The sequence below is a fragment of the Triturus cristatus genome, chromosome 10 (assembly GCF_964204655.1).
Source record: "Triturus cristatus chromosome 10, aTriCri1.1, whole genome shotgun sequence".
Classification (NCBI taxonomy): domain Eukaryota; kingdom Metazoa; phylum Chordata; class Amphibia; order Caudata; family Salamandridae; genus Triturus; species Triturus cristatus.
This window is the reverse complement of record NC_140593.1, coordinates 883898300-883916100: the sequence shown is the minus strand read 5'-3', so window position 1 is coordinate 883916100 and position 17801 is coordinate 883898300. Positions and strand designations below refer to the sequence as shown.

General features: G+C 45.8%; 1 long non-coding RNA gene and 3 other non-coding genes across 24 annotated transcripts in view; all 4 read right to left on the bottom strand.

Annotated features, from left to right (window-relative positions):
* The window catches only part of LOC146796168 (uncharacterized), a 94712-nt gene that overhangs the window by 67247 nt on the left and 9664 nt on the right, over positions 1 to 17801 (bottom strand). For 10 of the 21 annotated variants that reach the window (XR_014969559.1, XR_014969562.1, XR_014969549.1 and 7 more), the window contains exons 3-7: positions 17184 to 17276; positions 16563 to 16622; positions 12776 to 12834; positions 2864 to 2919; positions 754 to 809 (exon numbers count right to left, since the gene is read on the bottom strand). This is a non-coding gene — a long non-coding RNA (uncharacterized LOC146796168). Of the gene's footprint in view, positions 1 to 753; positions 810 to 2507; positions 2545 to 2863; positions 2920 to 12775; positions 12835 to 16562; positions 16623 to 17183; positions 17277 to 17801 lie in introns of all 21 variants that reach the window. The other 11 variants (XR_014969565.1, XR_014969568.1, XR_014969567.1 and 8 more) reach the window with 3 other exon arrangements.
* On the bottom strand, positions 550 to 683 carry LOC146796171 (small nucleolar RNA SNORA9). Its single transcript, XR_014970297.1, has one exon. It is a non-coding gene; the product is annotated as a small nucleolar RNA SNORA9 (small nucleolar RNA).
* Positions 16705 to 16838, bottom strand: LOC146796170 (small nucleolar RNA SNORA9). Its single transcript, XR_014970298.1, has one exon. It is a non-coding gene; the product is annotated as a small nucleolar RNA SNORA9 (small nucleolar RNA).
* Positions 17323 to 17456, bottom strand: LOC146796169 (small nucleolar RNA SNORA9). The gene has a single exon (XR_014970295.1). It is a non-coding gene; the product is annotated as a small nucleolar RNA SNORA9 (small nucleolar RNA).

Below are 17801 nucleotides of genomic sequence, written 5' to 3'. Positions count from 1 at the left end.
TCCTGTGTTGCTTATATTAGGAAGAAACAACTATCAAAGCAAGAAACAAAACCCCAGCTCTGGAAAAAGAGAGTAGTACATAATAAGGTATTATAAGGAGGGACCTAAAGCTCAAAAGGGATCCTTGCTCAATAGCGGGTAATTGCAGACGTATCCTTTTAACTGCCAATTTGGGCAGTAAAAAGGTGGGTAAATAAGGAGATTGCTGAAATAGCTGGTCGAGAACCCTGTGATCTCCACCTGGAAGAGGAGATGAAGCCTTAAACTGTTTCAAAACATCCTCTTTAAAACTTTGCAGGAATGAACAGATGAGGGGTTGCTGAAGCAAAATGGAAGGCCTGGGCAAACATTACAGATCAGGGGGGTGATATTATCAGAGACCTTTCATTTGCATGTCAATTTGTTTACTATGTTGCATTGTAGGGGCCCGCTTCTCTAGCCAGGTGACAAGAGAGTTGCTGCGTAGGAAAGGACAAAAAGAAATAAAGATTGATCTATTAACGCCAATATAAATATTATATCCCACTTCCTTCTATCAGTTTAGTAGAAAAATGTCCAAGAAATCTATAACCTCCTCCTGATAGGACAGGAGGAGGCCTCAAACCATCTTGGAGTTAATCTTGCAAGGTCTCTAGGAATGCACCAAGCTATGGAAGAGCCAGGTCAAGCTGGAAGGCCTGCATATTTTGGTGAGGGTAAGAAGGTGCTGGCTTGGGTGAAAAAAGTTGGATAACAAAGTCACAACCATGTTACCTTGATTAGTCGTAGGCATTGCTTTGACATCTTCAAAATCCAGGGAAGTTTATGCTCTGTAAACAAACAAGCATACAAAATGAGGAATAGTAAACTGTGCTCCTGAGAAACACAAAGCATCCTTGAAAGGAACTGTATTTGTCAGACAATTCAACCATCTCAATCTTGCAAGCTCTGTAGGAATGGAAAAAGCTATAGGGGAGCCAAGTGTAGCTGGAATCCCTGAGCATAGGAATTTAAAATGCAATCTGAAGGGAATGTCATCATTTAAATGACAGTTTTGAAAATTCCAATTGTAGAACATTTACTAAAGTATACAAAAAAGTGACGGATGGAATGCTTAAATTAATCTCAGTCACTGGTAATTACTCTGGGGGTTATCTCAGAGAGTGCTACTACAGTCTTTAGACAAGAGAACTCCAACAGTCACCTGGTAGCCTGATGGGAGGTATGAACTGCTTGCAGGAAAGAGAACAAAAGAGACTTATCTGCTGGGAGGAGGTTTGAACTCCTCCGGACAGGACGGCCGGGGGAATTGTGGAAACCAACTGTACAAGCAACGAGGCAGCCCTGTCACAGACAGATGTAACTAACATAGGCCTGACCGTGCCATTGGCTGCTTGGAAAGAGTGGCACCAATCCCGGTGGGGGGGTTGGGAAGTAAAGGGGGAAGAGATGTCGGCAGATCTCCCTCTTCCTCAGAACACTGTTGGACCTCTGGAAAACAGAAGGGCTGCACCTCGTGAACCAAAGAACTGGAACACAGAAGGACTGGGTCCTTCTGTTTTACCAGAGGAGAGTAACCACAAGGGCCAGACCTGCTCCCACTTGAACCTAGGACAGTCGAGTTTGACTCCAAGAGCTAGCTGGCTAGTCTCGAAGTGCCGGGACACGCATGTTGCAAGAATCATGCAACGAAGGACAGCCCAGCTGGCCCGGTACAACTGGATTTGCCATGGACTCTGATGGCTTCTGGGAGATGAAGTCCTAACTCAGTGGTGTTCAAAAGGTCCTAGGCCCTTGGCTGGTGTAAGAAAGGACTCTTCCCCCCTTGGACTGCTAAAAGTGAACATGTAGAAACCTTTTCTGAACTTTTACCTAAAGGAAACAGAGGCTACCACGGGAGGGACCAAAGTACTGTTACATTCCCAGTCGGATTCAACACACTTGTTTGCCCCGCTGAAAGCAGCACAACTTCCAAAATAAAAGCCATAGTCTCATAGTGTGGGAGATTTCACCAGGTCCACTGCAAAGCAGCAAGCGCCATTATCGAACCTTCAGTCAGTTTGGATCAGCAGTCCGCCTCACCAACGACAAAACTCCCCCAGAAAACAAGACTTGCACTATAGCAATTGGATTAATGTGTTGCTTATAGTAGGAGGAAACAACTATCAACGCAAGAAACAAAACCACAGCACTGGAAAAAGAGTAGTACATAATGAGGTATTGTAAAAAAAAGGACAAAAAGCTAAAAAAGGATCCTTGCTAAATAGCGATTAATTGTAGATGTATCCTTTGAACTGCCAATTTGGACAGTAAAAAGGTGGACAAATCGGTAGATTGCTGAAATAGCTGGTTGAGAAACGTGTGATCTCCACCTGGAGGAGGAGGTGAACCCTTAAACTGTTTCGAACATCCCCTTGCAAGCTCTGCAGTAATGAGCAGATTAGGTAACTGAAGCAAAATGGAAGGCCTGGCCAAAAAGTACAGATTAAGGGGGTGATGTTATCAGAGACCTTTCATTTGCATGTTACCTGGTTCACTATGTTGCATTGTATGGGCCCCTCTTCTCTAGCCAGGTGACAGGAGAGTTGCGGTTTAGGAAAGGACAACAAGAAATAAAGATGGTTTTATTAACACCATTATCAAATATTATATCCCACTACCTACTATCAGGCTAGTAGAAACATGTCCAAGAAATCTATAACCTCCTCCCAAAAGGACAGGAGAAGGCCTCAAACCATCTCGTAGTTAATCTTGCAAGGTCTCTAGGAATGCACCAAGCTATGGAAGAGCCAGGTCAAGCTGGAAGACCTGCATATTTTGGTGAGGGTAAGAAGGTGCTGGCTTGGGTGAAAAAAGTTGGAGAACAAAGTCACAACCATGTTACCTTGATTAGTCGTAGGCATTGCTTTGACATCTTCAAAATCCAGGGAAGTTTATGCTCTGTAAACAAACAAGCATACAAAATGAGGAATAGTAAACTGTGCTTCTGAGAAACAAAGCATCCTTGAAAGGAACCGTATTTGTTAGACCATTCAATCATCTTAATCTTGCAAGCCCTGTAGGAATATATAGGGGAGCCAAGTGTAGCTGGAATCCCTGAGCATAGGAATTTAAAATCCAATCAGATAGTAATTCATAATTTAAATTACGGTTTTGAAAATGCCACTTTTAGAACTTTTACTAAATTATACAAAACATTGACGGATGGAATGCTTGAATTACTCTTGGCCACTGGTAATTACTCGGGGACTATCTCAGAGGGCTACTAGAGGCTTTAGACAAGAGCACTCCAGTCACCTGGCAGCCTGCTGGGAGGTATTAATTGCTTGCACGAAGGAGAACAAAAGGGCCTTATCTGCTGAGAGGAGGTGTGACCTCCTCCTGACAGGGTGGCCTGGGGAAGTGTGGAAACCAACTGTACAAGCTACAATGAGGCAGCCCTGTCACAGGCAGATGTAACTCACATAGGCTTGACCATACCATTGTCCAAGCAGCCAGAGTGGCACCAATACCGGTGCAGGGGGAGTTCCCCCATTTCCTTACACACACCATAGGGGTATGCCCAGAGCTCTGACCAAGGAAAGAACTATTCTACCATGTTGGATTTTGGCAGACCATGGCACTGTGGGATTGGTCAGACCCAAACACCCAGAAAATGTCAAAGTGGGCAGAGTTGCCTCGAAGTTTTTTTTTTGTTGTAATTGATTAGGGGTCACCCCCAACCCACAAGCTAGGCCCAGGCATAAAAGTGCCATCCCCGACTACCTTCCTCAGAACACGGTTGGACCTCTGGAAAACAGAAGGGCTGCACCTCTTGAACCAAAGAAAATTGGAACGCAGGACTAAGCCTGATGTTTCACCCAAGAGGTAACCACAAGAGCTAGACCTGCTCCCACTTTAACCCACCCTGGCCAGAAGAGTTGGACTCCGAGGGCTAGCTTCCTCAAGTTCCGGGACACAAATGTTGCAACAATCCTGTAACAAAGGACAGGCCAGCTGGCCAGGTACAACTGGATTCACCATGGGCCCTACTGCTTGCTTCAGGGAGATGGAGTCCTAACTCACCAAGTGGTGTCCAAAAGGTCCTAGGCCCGTGTTAGAAAGGACTCTCCCTCCTCAAGACTGCTATAAGTGAATATGTAGAAACCTTTTCTGAACTTTTACCTAAAAGAACCAGAGGCTACCACGGGAGGGAGCACGTATTGTTGCATTGCCAGTCAGATTCAACACACTAGGTTGCCCCGATGAACAACTGCCAGAAAAAGTCTTGCCCCCCCCCCCCCCCGTGTGGAAGATTTCACCAAGACCAATGCAAAGCAGCAAGCGACATTATCGAACCTTCAGTCAGATTCGATAAACAGTCTGCCTACCCAATGACAAAACTCCCCCAGAAAAAAAATAAAAATAAGGATGTGACTTTTTAAAAGGGACGAACCTTGTCCTGGTACCCAACCAACACTCCATCAGTCTGCCATAACTTTTGACTTTGACCCAGTCTAGCACAACCAAATACATGTGATTGGGCTTTTACGGTACTAGAAAGCTTTGAAACCTCTAAAAATCATATCCCCCAGACTCTCAATACAATTCTTGGTGGGGGATTTTAGTCTCTTAAAATGTATACCATTTCTGAACACATGGTTCTTCCAAGACAAAGACTTCCGTAATGTGGTTGGGCGGGAACTCCAACATTACTTCCAGATTAACGCTGGGTCAGTGCCGTCGCCAGGTGTTCTGTGGGAGGTTGGCATGGCCACGATTCGCGAGTCACCAAGGGACACCTCAAAATCCAGCGGCACGCGCAGCTAGACCAGATCACCTCAATTGAGGCGCAGGCCTTGCGCCTTGAACGGTCCACCGCCTTGAATCCAGACGCCTCAGAAGTGAGGCTCCTGGTGCACATCCGCGAAGAGATTCGACATTTGTCGGTGGACGTGGACTCCTCTGGCGCTCCTCCATCGCCAGGGTGTATGGATAGGGGGACAAGAACTGTTCTCTCCTCCATAGACTGCCCACCTATCCCAGGGCGAACCGCATAATACCTGAGCTAGTCGCTCAGGACGGGTCGGTATGTAACCCCTCAGCCGCTATGGCCCAGGCCATTGCTAAGTATTATCGCCAGCTATGCATGGCTTGGACTCCCTCTCTGTCTCTTACAAGTATGTTGAGGGCTGGACCCAGTCAACTCCCTCATTTAGACTCAACTGTTCAGAAAGACCTGGACCGTCCCATCACCCAAAAAAGAAATTGGGGAACCGATTACCCTTACCTCGTCTGGCAAGACGCCAGGGCCTGACTGCCTTCCTCAGGAATATTATGCACTGTACTGCAAGACGCTCACTCCATACCGCGCTCAGCTATTTCGTGAGGCACTTGAGAAGGGCTCCTTTCCTTTCGAGACCGATATGGGCACTATCGTGGTCCCTCCTAAATCCCAGCCACCTTCATCCCAATGCGCGGACTACCATCCAATTTCCCTCAAACACTGAGCTAAAACTATACACCACGATACTTGCTCAGCGCCTTAAACCCCACTTACACACACTGGTCCACGCATACCAATGTGGGTTCATACCATCGCGTGGTGCCCGACATTGTCTGAGGAGGCTTCATTCAGCCCTGGCCCACCGACACTTGATCACCCCCTACCTCGCACTCCTCCTGGTTGATTTCTAGAAAACTTTTGATTCGGTAGAGTGGGGGTTCTTGGAAGATATCCAGGCTGATATGGGTTTCGAACCCCGCTTCCGGGGTTTCGTCCGCGTCCTGTACGCTCATCCAAGACCACGAGTCCTGGTGAACGGAGTCCTATCAGAACCCTTTCCGATCTGCAGGGGAACGAGGCAGGGGTGCCCTCTCTTCCCCCCTGCTCTTTGCTCTGGCGATGGAGCCCCTAGCGGCCCTGATACGGTCAAGTGGGCAGGTGCAGATCTGAGAGTGGCCCAATACAGAAACTGACAAAATCGAGCTCTATGAGGACGACGTCCTGATTTACTTGGCGGATCCTGTGATATCGGGCCCTCACTGCCTTCGGATCCTCCGGACTTTTGAACAGGCCTCCGGCTTAACACCAAGAAATCGGTCTTGGTCCCCCGTCACATGTCCAGAGACTGCTTCGACTGGCAGGCCACCATACCGCTCCACCGCCTATCTTTTAAGTATCTAGGGATATGGGTGTCTTTACTCCCTGAACTCAGCTGGGCTCTTAATGTCACACCCCTGGTGAAGCGAGCTAGGGCGGCGAGTGGGGCAGTGGCAGGGCCCTCTAACTGCTTGGTGCTGCAACCTGTTTTATCATTTTAAAATTTGATGACATTAACGTTTATTTTTTTAATATTGTGCAAATTTCTCTGAGGGGAGTGTTGGGGGCATTTTAGCGGCTTACCTTCACGGGAGGCTCACGGAGGCGTGGGCTCAGTCTTGAATTCTTCTTGCCCCGGTCCGACACAGTAACCAGTACCGTTGCGCGGAGGGCAGGGAAGGTGAGAGCCAGGCACTTCCGATCGACCGGTTAGCGGTCTAGTTGCGGGGAGCAGGAAGCAATCAAAGCCACATGCCTCAGCGGCCGCGTCGCCGGCGGCCATCTGCGCCCGTCCGCGGCCTGGGGCTACAACCCCTGGTTGTTCTGGAGTAAAGCTACAATATAGCTCCCAAGAACTGCATGCTCTTTGCCCCGCAATGGCGGATCTGTGCAGACACAGCATGGAAGGAGGAAGTATGAGATGGGACTGTAGGTATTGCCCATTTGAGTCTAGTGCGAGGACGGAGGTGAAGGAGCAAGCTCACCTTTGAACTGTTGCCTGCTGAACTGTCGATCACTCAGGAAGCATAGATTGGAGATCTACGACCTGCTTTTAGATGGTCAGATAGATGTGATGTTTCTCTCCGAGACTTGGCTGGACGAGGACTCTGCGCCAGAGATCCTAGATGCACTACCTAGTGGTTAAGCGATCACTAGGATAGACAGGGATTCCGGCAAAGGAGGTGGAGTGGCAATCATATTTAAACATTCCATCCAATGCTTCCTCGAGCCGGTCACCACTCCTGATAGCGAGGCTGGTCTCTTTACGATTAAAGTGGCTATGAACTACATCGTGAAAGGGCTCCTGGTCTACTGACCTCCTGGAGCCCCCACTCGCTTCTCTCCTAGCCCGATAGATTGTCTCACTCAACCAGCACTGCGTTATGATAAACTCTTAGTGCTTCGGGTGCAGAGTGAGTTAGGCCCAATGTTATCCTATGGAAGGCAGGGGGCCCTGGGTTGGTGGCTGCTGACTAGCAGGCCACGCGGCTGTGGGAGCTGGAGTCCTGGTCACTTGCTCAGGGCAAAAGGGGCAGTAGGTAGGAGTAGAAGGTGCACTGCCAGGGCCACTCGGGCGGCTGGGTGCAGGGTGCTTTTGAGCCGTCGGGCGCTCAATGGATTGCAATGGAAAAGCTCAAGGGAAAAGCTCAAGGATGAACAACGGCTGCAAGCTCGGGGACGGAGATTCTTGAGGTGTGACCACCACTTTGAGGTGTAAGTTGGGTAGTTGGAGGATAGGTAGGTACCCAGGAGTTGGGCACAGGGGGCCGTAATCTTACCTTCTGTTGATAGTGGTTGGGGGGATCCCTGGTTCTGAGGCTGTAGGCATTGTCAGGAGCGTCGAGGTGGGTCCTTGGGTTCCAAATTCGGGGTCACAGTCGCCAGGGGAGAGGAGGGGGGGGGGGGGGGGGGGGTAACGTCCTCATGGTCTTTGTCCACTCCAGCACAGGCCAGGCTTGGCGGGTGCAGAGTGTGCAGGGTTCGCTTGGCGGGTGCAGAGTGTGCCGGGTTCGCGGTTCTTGGCTGATGCCAGGGGTCAGTTACTTGCTTTGAGCAGTGCCACTGCTTGTAGGAGTTCCAGATGCTCAGTCACAAGGTAGCCAGGTCCTCCGGGGTTTGTGAAGTTGCTGGCCACAGGAGGTGCCGGGATTTAGCAGGAGCAGGTTCAACAGGCCAGTAGGGCTGGGGCCAAAGCAGTTGGCGTCTTCCTCTTGTTAGCAGCTGCACGGCAGGTCTTCTTTCTTCTTGATCTTCTTTGCTGTTTCGGAATCTGGAATCTAAGGAAGGTTCAGGGTGCCCCGAAATACCAAGTTTAGGGGCGTTACAGGTAGGCAAAGGGCAGGGACCACTGGGTCCCTGCCCTGGGGTGGCTACACCCCCTATCCTGCCACTCTCTTGTGGGAGGGGGGTAGTGGCCTCGTCCTGATTGGGCAGGGCTCCCAATCTTCAAGATGGCGAAAGCCTGGGGGTGTGCTTCACCTCGCCTCCCCCACCTGAGGGGTAGGGTTGGCAGAGGCTGGCAAACACCCTGTCCTTCCTTGGGGTTTACTGCCAGTATGCCCGCCAGAGAGGGGGTTTAGAACCGGTAGGGGCCAGTTGCTGGGTACAGCAAGTGGCCTGGAGAAGCTCACAAAGGTGGCATGCCTTTGAAGCTTCCCCTGCCCATCCTGGGGGAGGAGATCTAGCACCTCGCCCAGGATGTGCATTGTTGCAGGTCCAGGAGAGCAGATGGCTCTCTACCCAGGGGTCCAGCAACAGGTCTGCTCTGTGGCAGCCTCGGCAGCCCCTCAGACCAGACCTGGATTGTAGGTTAGGTTCAGGGGGCATCTCTAAGATGCCCTCTGTCGTGCATTGTACATTAAATCCTGTACTGGCATCAGTGCGGGGTTAATGTGCTGAGAAGTTTGATACCAAACTTCTCAGTCTTCAGTGAAGCCATCATGGTGCTGCGGAGTTCGTGTTTGACGATCTCCGAGCACCATATACTCTTAAATTGCAGCACTGCACTTACAGTGCACAGGAATGGACCTGGGTACTGTAGGGGCACAGGGCTCATGCTCCTGTACCCACGCCACTGGCATAGGGCACCCAGCTAGAGGGGTGGCTGAAGTATGCCAGGGCAGTGAATGTTGTGGGCATGGCACACAGGGATGTGTGCCATGTCAACACTGTTTTGTTCTATACCTAGACACTCAGCCTGCAAGGGCAGTGTGTTTGTGTCAGGGTACAGGGCCTCTAAGGGTGGCACAAGAAGTCCTGCAGCCCTTAGGGGCCTTCCCTGGTCACAAGGCCCTGGATACCTAGTGTACCATTTACCAGGGGCTGACATGTGGCCAGGGTTTGCCAATTGGGGTTTTAGGTTTCAGCATAGTTTTTAGGGAGGGAACATAGGGCCAGGGCACCTGATCGGCAGGAGCCCAGGGCACACTCAGTCAAAGTACATTCAGCAAAAAGTGGGGGCATACCATGCAAGAAAGAGGGCACTTTCTTACAGTCAATTATTAGCTTCCAGGGAGCATATGAATCTGCAGCACTACACACAGCGAACAGATGCTCACAGGGCAAGTAACATTTTCCATTCGTCGTATATGTTGGTCATAAATCCATTTGCTTAGCATTGACCGTAAAGCAGTGTGCCCCTAATGCGGTGGCTAGCTACTGGCTGACGTAGATGTACAGCTTGGCCCACTCTAGCTTGGTGGTTATCCAAGACCAACACAAGAGTGTTTTGTGAACGTACATGGGTTATTCCATGTAACTGCCTTATAGATATCAATTAGAGGAATGTTTCCCAGGAAAGCCATAGAGGCTCCTTTTTATGTGTGGAATGAGCTCTTGGGGCTGAAGGTAGTAACCGCTTAGCTTTGTGGTAGCAAGTTTGCATGCATTTTACTATCCATCTTGCGGTTCCTAGTTTAGATACTGGTGGGCCCTTTCAAGGGTTTGAAAGACCTACAAAAGTTGTTTTACGAACATGTTTTGTCCTGTCGATGTAGCATATTACTGCTCTTTTATCATCTAGTGAGTGTAGAGCTCTTTCTGCCACAGAGTCTGGTTTCAGAAAGAACACCCAAGGCTGAATGGTCTGGTTTATATGATAAGATGAAACTACCACAGGGAGGAATTGTGGGTTTGTTCTTAGTACCAATTTATCTGGGCAGATGTGGAAGAAAGATTCTTCCAGGGTGAGCGCTTAAAGTTCACTTATCCGTCTGAGAGACATTACGGCAACTTAGAATGCTACCTTCCATGTGAGGAACTGTTCATCACATGAATGTAGTGGTTCAAAAGGAGGACCCATAGGCCTTGTGAGAACTATATTAAGATTCCAGGCTTTAACAACCTGAATCTAAAATACATGTGTTATCTGTTTTACAAGTTAGCAGCAAGTGCTGCTATATGTAACCTAATAGAGGTGTATGAAAGGCCTACCTGTTGTAAATGGAGCAGGTAGAAAATAGGGTCTTGTAAAATAAGGGAGAGTGGTTTGTTCTGCTAAACAATGCACAAATCTCTTCCATTTAACAGAGTAACATATCTGTGTGGAAGGCCTGCAAGCCAGTTTTAGAATGGTCATACATTCTTGTGGATGATTGAGATACCCGAAGTTTAAGACTTCAGGAGCCAGATCGCTAGATTTAGTATTTTGGGTTGTGTGACCCTCCTCTGGTCCAGTTAGAAGATGAGGCCGGATAGGCAGCTTCTGATGTAGCAGAACTGATAGTTGTAGTAGGATTGTGAACCATGCTTGTCGAACCCATGTTGGGGCTAATAGAACTTGTGTGAGGGATATTTGAGTGAGCTTCCAAACCACGTAAGGAATGAGTGGAAGAGGAGAAAAAGCATAAGCAAATATCCATGACCAGTTGACCCGTATGGCATTGCCTTTGGATTGTGGGTGAGGAACCCTGCAGGCGAAGCTTTGGCAAATGCTGTGCGACAAAGGTGTCTCTCTGGGGTTCCAGACCTCTGAAAGTACGAGTGGAGCAGTATTGTATCAATTTCCTACTTGTATACCTGCTACTTCATTCTGGGCCGAAAGAGGTAAACAAAACTCAGAATCTTAATAGCTTACCATCCTAAAACATTTTGCAGCTGGAGAGTTTACTTGTGCTCCTTTTACCCTAAGAAATGATTGCAGCACTGATAGCAAAGCAAAACACTACTAAGAGCATTCCTTATAAACCCTTCAGGCCAGATTCGGAATCAACTGTTGCAATTTACCACCTGATTATCATGGGACTACTGCAAGCTATGCAGCGATGCAAGGGCCATACAAGGATAACTGATTCACGTGCCAGTTTCAAGGGTATATAAAACCCTCACCCAACAAGTACAAGATATACCACCAGATGAGAAATAATAGCCCACAATACAGGGAGACTCCATAAAAATGGACAGCAGGAAGTCCAACTGGAAGGACCCCAACAAACACTCCCAATTGTCAATGGTACTCAGATAAAGTTCTTCAAACACCAGATTCAGCTTCCCACCTTGATAAAAAATAAACATTGTTACAAATCACCTGTTATCCAATTTTCAATAAAAAGAATACATAAAAAATTATGCATGTCTAGTAACACTACACACCACTGTTAAAAGCTACATAAAACGTAACATTTACACTCATCGACTCCAGCAGATTGGGGTTAGGTGAGCATGCAGAGGTAAAACAAATCGATCTCAAGTTGCATAGCTCCAAGTCAGTAAAGCTTATCCAGTCCCATTCATCCTCTTCCCCTTCTACCCTTGCACTACAGCAGTTGGATTAATGTGTTGCTTATAGTAGGAGGAAACAACTATCAAAGCAAGAAACAAAACCACAGCACTGGAAAAATAGAGTAGTACATAAGGAGTTATTGTAAGGAGGGACCTAAAGCTAAACAAGTATTGGCATAGCCAATAGGTCTCGCTTTTGGGACCTTATGTGCTTAGCCAGAACTTTTGGCTATGTTGAGGCTGATGTGTGTGTCTGGTCCCATGCACGTCCTCTCCACCCCACCTCCACAAGAGTGCACGTAGAACTCGCACAGAGTAAACAAAAGCAATGCAAAGCTTGAAGCATGCAGCCACTAAGTAGAGTTGTGCTAATCAGCGTGAGGAAAAGTTGCACAAACCAACAGAACAGAGCTGGCGAAAACAAGGAGAAATCAGCTGAAAATATGCTGTGCGAGTCAGCGTAGGACGACCCAGTTGCCAAACGACACTGCCTGGGTACGAGGAGCAAAGTTCCGATTTGCCTGGGCCACGTGAAGAAGAGAAAGCCAGCCAATGACCTGGAGGAAGCAGGTGAGGACTCCAATGAGGATGGAAGAAGCAACACGACTTGCCTGACCTGCACGTAGTACCAAGAGGCAACATAGGCAGCCGAAGGCAAAAGGAGACAGCAGAAATCGGCCGATACACAAATAAAATGTTTTTTTTAAAAAAAGAAAAATCGGCCAATAGGCGGCAGTCTGGAAAGCTCCACAGTAAGGAGAAAGGGCTGGAGAGGCAGAGCCGTAAGCGGGGAACAATAAAGTTAAATTTGAAGAAAAAAAAAAGTCTCAAGTGGCCGCAGGACACGTTGCGTGGACCAGACACACACAGCTTTCCCTTGAGGGAGCGAGCAGGGGCACCATCTGTTTTCAAGATAATTACAAACAGATGGCGCTGATGCTCGCCCTCTCAAGGGAAACACCAAACGTGCACGCGTTGCAATAGAAAGCAATGCAAAATGTGCACACTTTTAGCCAAAATGCGGATCGATTGCAAAAGGTCCCCTTCTAAGCAGCGCATGCGTGCTGCATAGGTGAGACCTAAAAAGGATCCTTGCTCAATAGCGATTAATTGCAGACTTAGCCTATGAATTGCCAATTTGGGCAGTAAAAAGTAGACAGATAAGTAGATTCCTGCAATAGCTGGTAGAGAAACCTCTGTTCTCCACCTGGAAGAGCAGATGGAGGCCTTAAGCTCTTTCAACGTTTTATCAGAGAACTTTCATTTGCAGGTTACCTGGGTCACTACGATGCAAGATAGGGGCCCGCTTCTCTAGCCAGGCGACAGGAGAGTTGCTGTGTAGGAAAGGACAACAAGAAATAAAGATTGTTCTATTAGCACCAATATCAAACATTATATCCCACCACCTCCTATCTTGTCGGTCTAGTAGAAAAATGTCCAAGAAATCTATAACCTCCTTCTGATGGAACAGGAGGAGGCCTCAAACCATCTCAGAGTTAATCTTGCTAGGTCTCTAGGAATGCACCAAGCTATGGAAGAGCCAGGTCAAGCTGGAAGGCCTGCATATTTTTTTTTGAAGGTATCTGCTCGAACATGACAGTGTCGACAATTTCGGACTGGCGCAGTCTCCTTGATCCTCCGTTGGTAACCAAGGCACTGAACTGCAAGTAGAATCTAAGTTCACTTACGGTAACATTTAGAGAAAATTAGTGAATGTTTATAAATATAATTGTCAGGGCACTTTACAAGGCTCTTCCTCAAACTAGAAAGAGAGCATCAATACAATTTAAGCAATGATCTATCCTGAACAATGCAAAAAGCCAAACTCCAACAATAATAAAGTGCTGACATATTCAGATCCTTACCGTGACCCTATAAACTGAGATATGCAGCGGTTGGAGTATTTGACATAAAAATCTAATGTGTTTTGAGTCCTAAACCATCAGAAAGTTAACATGAACTGAGCCATGTAAGAATGCAAATCCTGATGCAATATGAGCCCTGGCATAATCTGAGAGGCTGCTATCTGAGCTCTTATGAGAATGCTGTCCTAATTTGACACCTCATTGTTTGGTACAAAATGGGGCAAGTAGATTTTTTTTTTTAACAGGACAAGTAGATTTCTTATGCATCTTGTCCTTTGGATAATAAGATATTTTATAAAATTTCACATCCCTGTTTATCTCTGCTAACCAGTGCTAACGTGCTTTCTCCTTAAACATGCTCCAGTTGGCTTACTCATGATGGTTACAATTAATGTATTTCTAACTCTCTGGTGTATGGTACTCCATTTTCTCAGGACCTAGAAATAAAATGAAGTTACTGCAGCACTCCTTGAGCCACCCACTAAAGTAGCACTTACAAACATATTTAAAATATTTTGGAGGCCAGCAATTGAAGCCTATAGTGCAGTTTCAAACTGCCAATTTGACCTGGCAAAATAATTTTACCAGGCCTAAACCGGTCTTTTTAAGGCATAGAAGTAATTCCAGAGGTAGACCCTAAAAAAAGACCACAGGGCTTGGAGCATTGTAATTAAGAAGTAGGGCATATGTTTAATTATCACATGTCCTGGTAGTGAAGAACTCCTACATTTGTTTTTCACTATAGTGAAGGCCTTCTACTTTATTGGAGTTCTGTCCACTTGCGGTTTTTGACTTCAAAAAAAGTTGTTTCAAGTCTGATTGCAAAAATCTTCACCGGGCTCAACGACAACCAGCTCCCTATTGACAACAGACTCCTCGGCCTGGAAATCCAGCTTCTTCTACTGCTCAGATTTTTCCTGCCATCTTCAATGGCTTCCCCAAGACTTTGTCCAGCCCTCGCTGGCAAACATAACCCCTCTTTGGACACAGCCTACTGTCTTTCCCCACTGAACTCTACCTTCTCCTGGTCTTTTCTTCAAAATTTGATCTGTCTGAAGGTAATAAGCAGAGACCAAGCCCATTCGACCTTGTGTATCTGAATCATGATGCATCGCGATCAACAATAGTGTTTTGGCCGGCCCAGGCGGTTGTAGGCCCGTACTTGTACCCTCCTTTCTGCACAATAAAAACTTTCAAAAAAAAAAAAAAAAAAAAAAAAAACACAAGTGTTTTGAGTTCTTCCCGAACTCGCGCAGATGGAATTTAGATCTTTTTGTCGCTAGATTTCAATGAAACCTTTAAAGAATCATAACTCCGGTTGTATTGATAGGATTTATATTTGTTATAGGGTCTTTTTATTTATTAACATGTTTATTTTTACTAAATTGGGTTGGGATTTTTCACTTTATGGTTTCTGTGCTGCATAAATACTTAACACAGTTACTAAGTTGAACCTGAAAGCTTTTGTGCCAAGCTTCCAGAGGGTTAAGCACACGTTAATTCAGCAACTTTTGTGGTTCCCCCCCCCCCCCCCCCCCCCCAGACAAGTATAGTTGTTGCTGGAGTAGGATTTCAACCCCCCCCCCGCCAAAACAAACCAATTTCTTTACAGTTTCATATCTCAGTATTTTTTAAATAGGTTCTCATGGTGCTTCTGAAGAAACAGGCTAATAACCTGTCCATATTTTTACACTAAAATAAGTAGTTCTTTACAGCTTGAAGCCAACATGCTTCTTTATCACTTTAGACAGTCTTTACCAAGTTTTTTGCTTAATTCTTTTTATTATTATTATGCAAAAGGTAACATCACTCAGTCTACAGTTCAATAACCTTCATGTGCCCAGCAAACATTTTACATTCTATGTTTAAATATATTAAAGGTAGGGCTCCTGGTTTTATGGCATTTATTATTTAGAAATGTATTTATATGCATTTATTTATATTACTCATTTTATCTGTATTTATCCAAATTTATGTTGGACTGTGTAAAATAAATAAAACTGCAATAGATAGGTTTTCACATGTATTTAATCACCTAATGCTTACTCGTGTTTGAATGTCCAATGGGGTTTAGACATTTAGAGTGCAATACAATCATCTGAAAAAATTGGCATTGTAGAAAAGCTCAAAACAGATGTACTTCTGAAGTTGCTTAACCTTCATTATACATTGTTTCTTTATTTTTTGCCCTGCAAGTCAGTACAGCTATTGATCTAGCACTTGTGTTTGACAATAGTGAGAACCGTTAAAAAAGAAAACCTATGTTCTGTAATTTTCAATATTTAAAAATAAATACAGACAGGAAAATAGATGGCTTTGTCTGTATTTATCAAAATCAGTAAACAGAAATATGTGAGCCTTTAGTACAGTGTACATATTTCTTAGTTTATTATAGTTGAGGCCTGCACCATAGAAACAAACATTCACATTAGGAGTCTGCGTCAAACAGTAGCTCCATAACTTTTCCCCACATAAGGTATCCACGCCAAATTTGCATCCTTTTCCCCCCTCAATATCATGGGGGATATAAAGGTACCTAGGGTTTGTGGATTCCCCTGGAGGGTACGGAGCAAATAAGCAAAATATAGCTAAATTTTGAGTTTATTGGGAAAAATAGAGGGGGAAAAAAGCCCCGGATGAAATAATAGGTCCCCCCCTCCCCCCCCCCCCTAAAATTGGTATCAGTGAATGGTGGGTCGCTGTGCTAAAGTCAACATCTTCCCAGCTTTCAGGAGCATGCTACATTTAGGCATTTTTCAAAGAGTTAGCCAATTGTTCTTGTTTTTTGTGCTTTCGGCCTACAACCAGTTTGTGGTGGAAGCCACTATGAAATTCATGGGTGATTCAGGACAGCTATAGATTTCTGAAAAGTAGACAAAATTCCAAATTCAGCAAGGGGCCTTATGTGTCGGTCCCTCAAGATTTTCCCAGCAGTTTATATTATGATGAGGAAACAAAGCAAGAAACAAAACCACAGACTGGGAGAAAAAAAAATATATAGTAGTAGTAGTAAATAATTAGGTATTGTAAAGAGGGACCTAATGCTCAAACGGGATCCTTGCTCCAAAGCAATTCATTTTACACTTATCCTACGAACTGCCCGTTTGGGTGGTAAAAGACTGGCAGATACGTATATTGCCGACACAGCATGTTAAGAAAACCGATCTCCACCTTGAGACCGTTCATTTGCATGTTACCTGATTTAATATGATGCACTGTAGGGGCCCATCTCCTCTAGCCAGGTGACAGGAGAGTTGCTGTGTAGGAAAAGAGAACAAAGAATACAGGTTATTCTATTAGCGCCAATGTCAAGAATTACATCCCACCAGTCTAGTAGAAAAATGTCCAAGAAATCTATAACCTCCTTCTGACAGGACAGGAGGAGGCCTCAAACCATCTCGGAGTTAATCTTGCACGGTCTCTAGGAATGCACCAAGCTATGGAAGAGCCAGGTCAAGCTGGAAGGCCTGCATATTTTTTTGGGCGGGGGAGTTAATATTATGGTATAGTAAAGAGGTACCTAAAGCACAAACAGGATCCTTGCTCAAAAGCAATTCATTTCACACTTATCCTATGAACTGCCCATTTGGGTGGTAAAAGACTGGCAGATAAGTATATTGGTGAAACAGCAAGTTGAGAAAACCGACCTCTACCTTGAGGAGCAGGTGGAGGCCCTAAACTATTTCAAACATCCCCTTGCAAGCTCTGCAGGAATTGGAATTAACAGGTTAGGAAGTACCGAAACGAAATGGAAAGCCTGTGCATACTGTAAAGATTAGGGGGGTAACGTTATCAGAGATCTTCCATTTGCATGTTACCTGATTCACTATGATGCACTGTATGGGCCCCTCTTCTCTGGCCAGGAGACAGGAGAGTTGCTGTGTGAGAAAGGACAAGAAATAAAGATTGTTCTATTAACGCCAATGTCAAAAATTACATCCCACCAGTCTAGTAGAAAAATGTCCAAGAAATCTATAACCTCCTTCTGATAGGACAGGAGGAGGCCTCAAACCATCTCGGAGTTAATCTTGCAAGGTCTCTAGGAATGCACCAAGCTATGGAAGAGCCAGGCCAAGCTGGAAGGCTTGCATATTTTAGGGAGGGTAAGAAGGGGTTGGCTTGGGTGAAAGAAGTTGGAGAACTCAGTCAAAACCTTGTTACTTTGATTAATCGTAGGCATTGATTTGACATCTTCAATATCTAAGAAACGTTATGCTCTATAGCATACAAAATGAGGAATAGTAAATCATGCTCCCTCCTAAGAAATGCAAAGCATCCTTAAATGGAACTCTATGTTAGACCATTAAACCATCTCCATCCTAATTTTGCAAGCTCTGTAGGAATGGAGAAAGCTATAAGGGAGCCAGGTGTAGCCGGAATCCTTGAGCGTAGCATACAGGTTCAGAGAAAGTTATCAGACCATTAGCATGTTATGT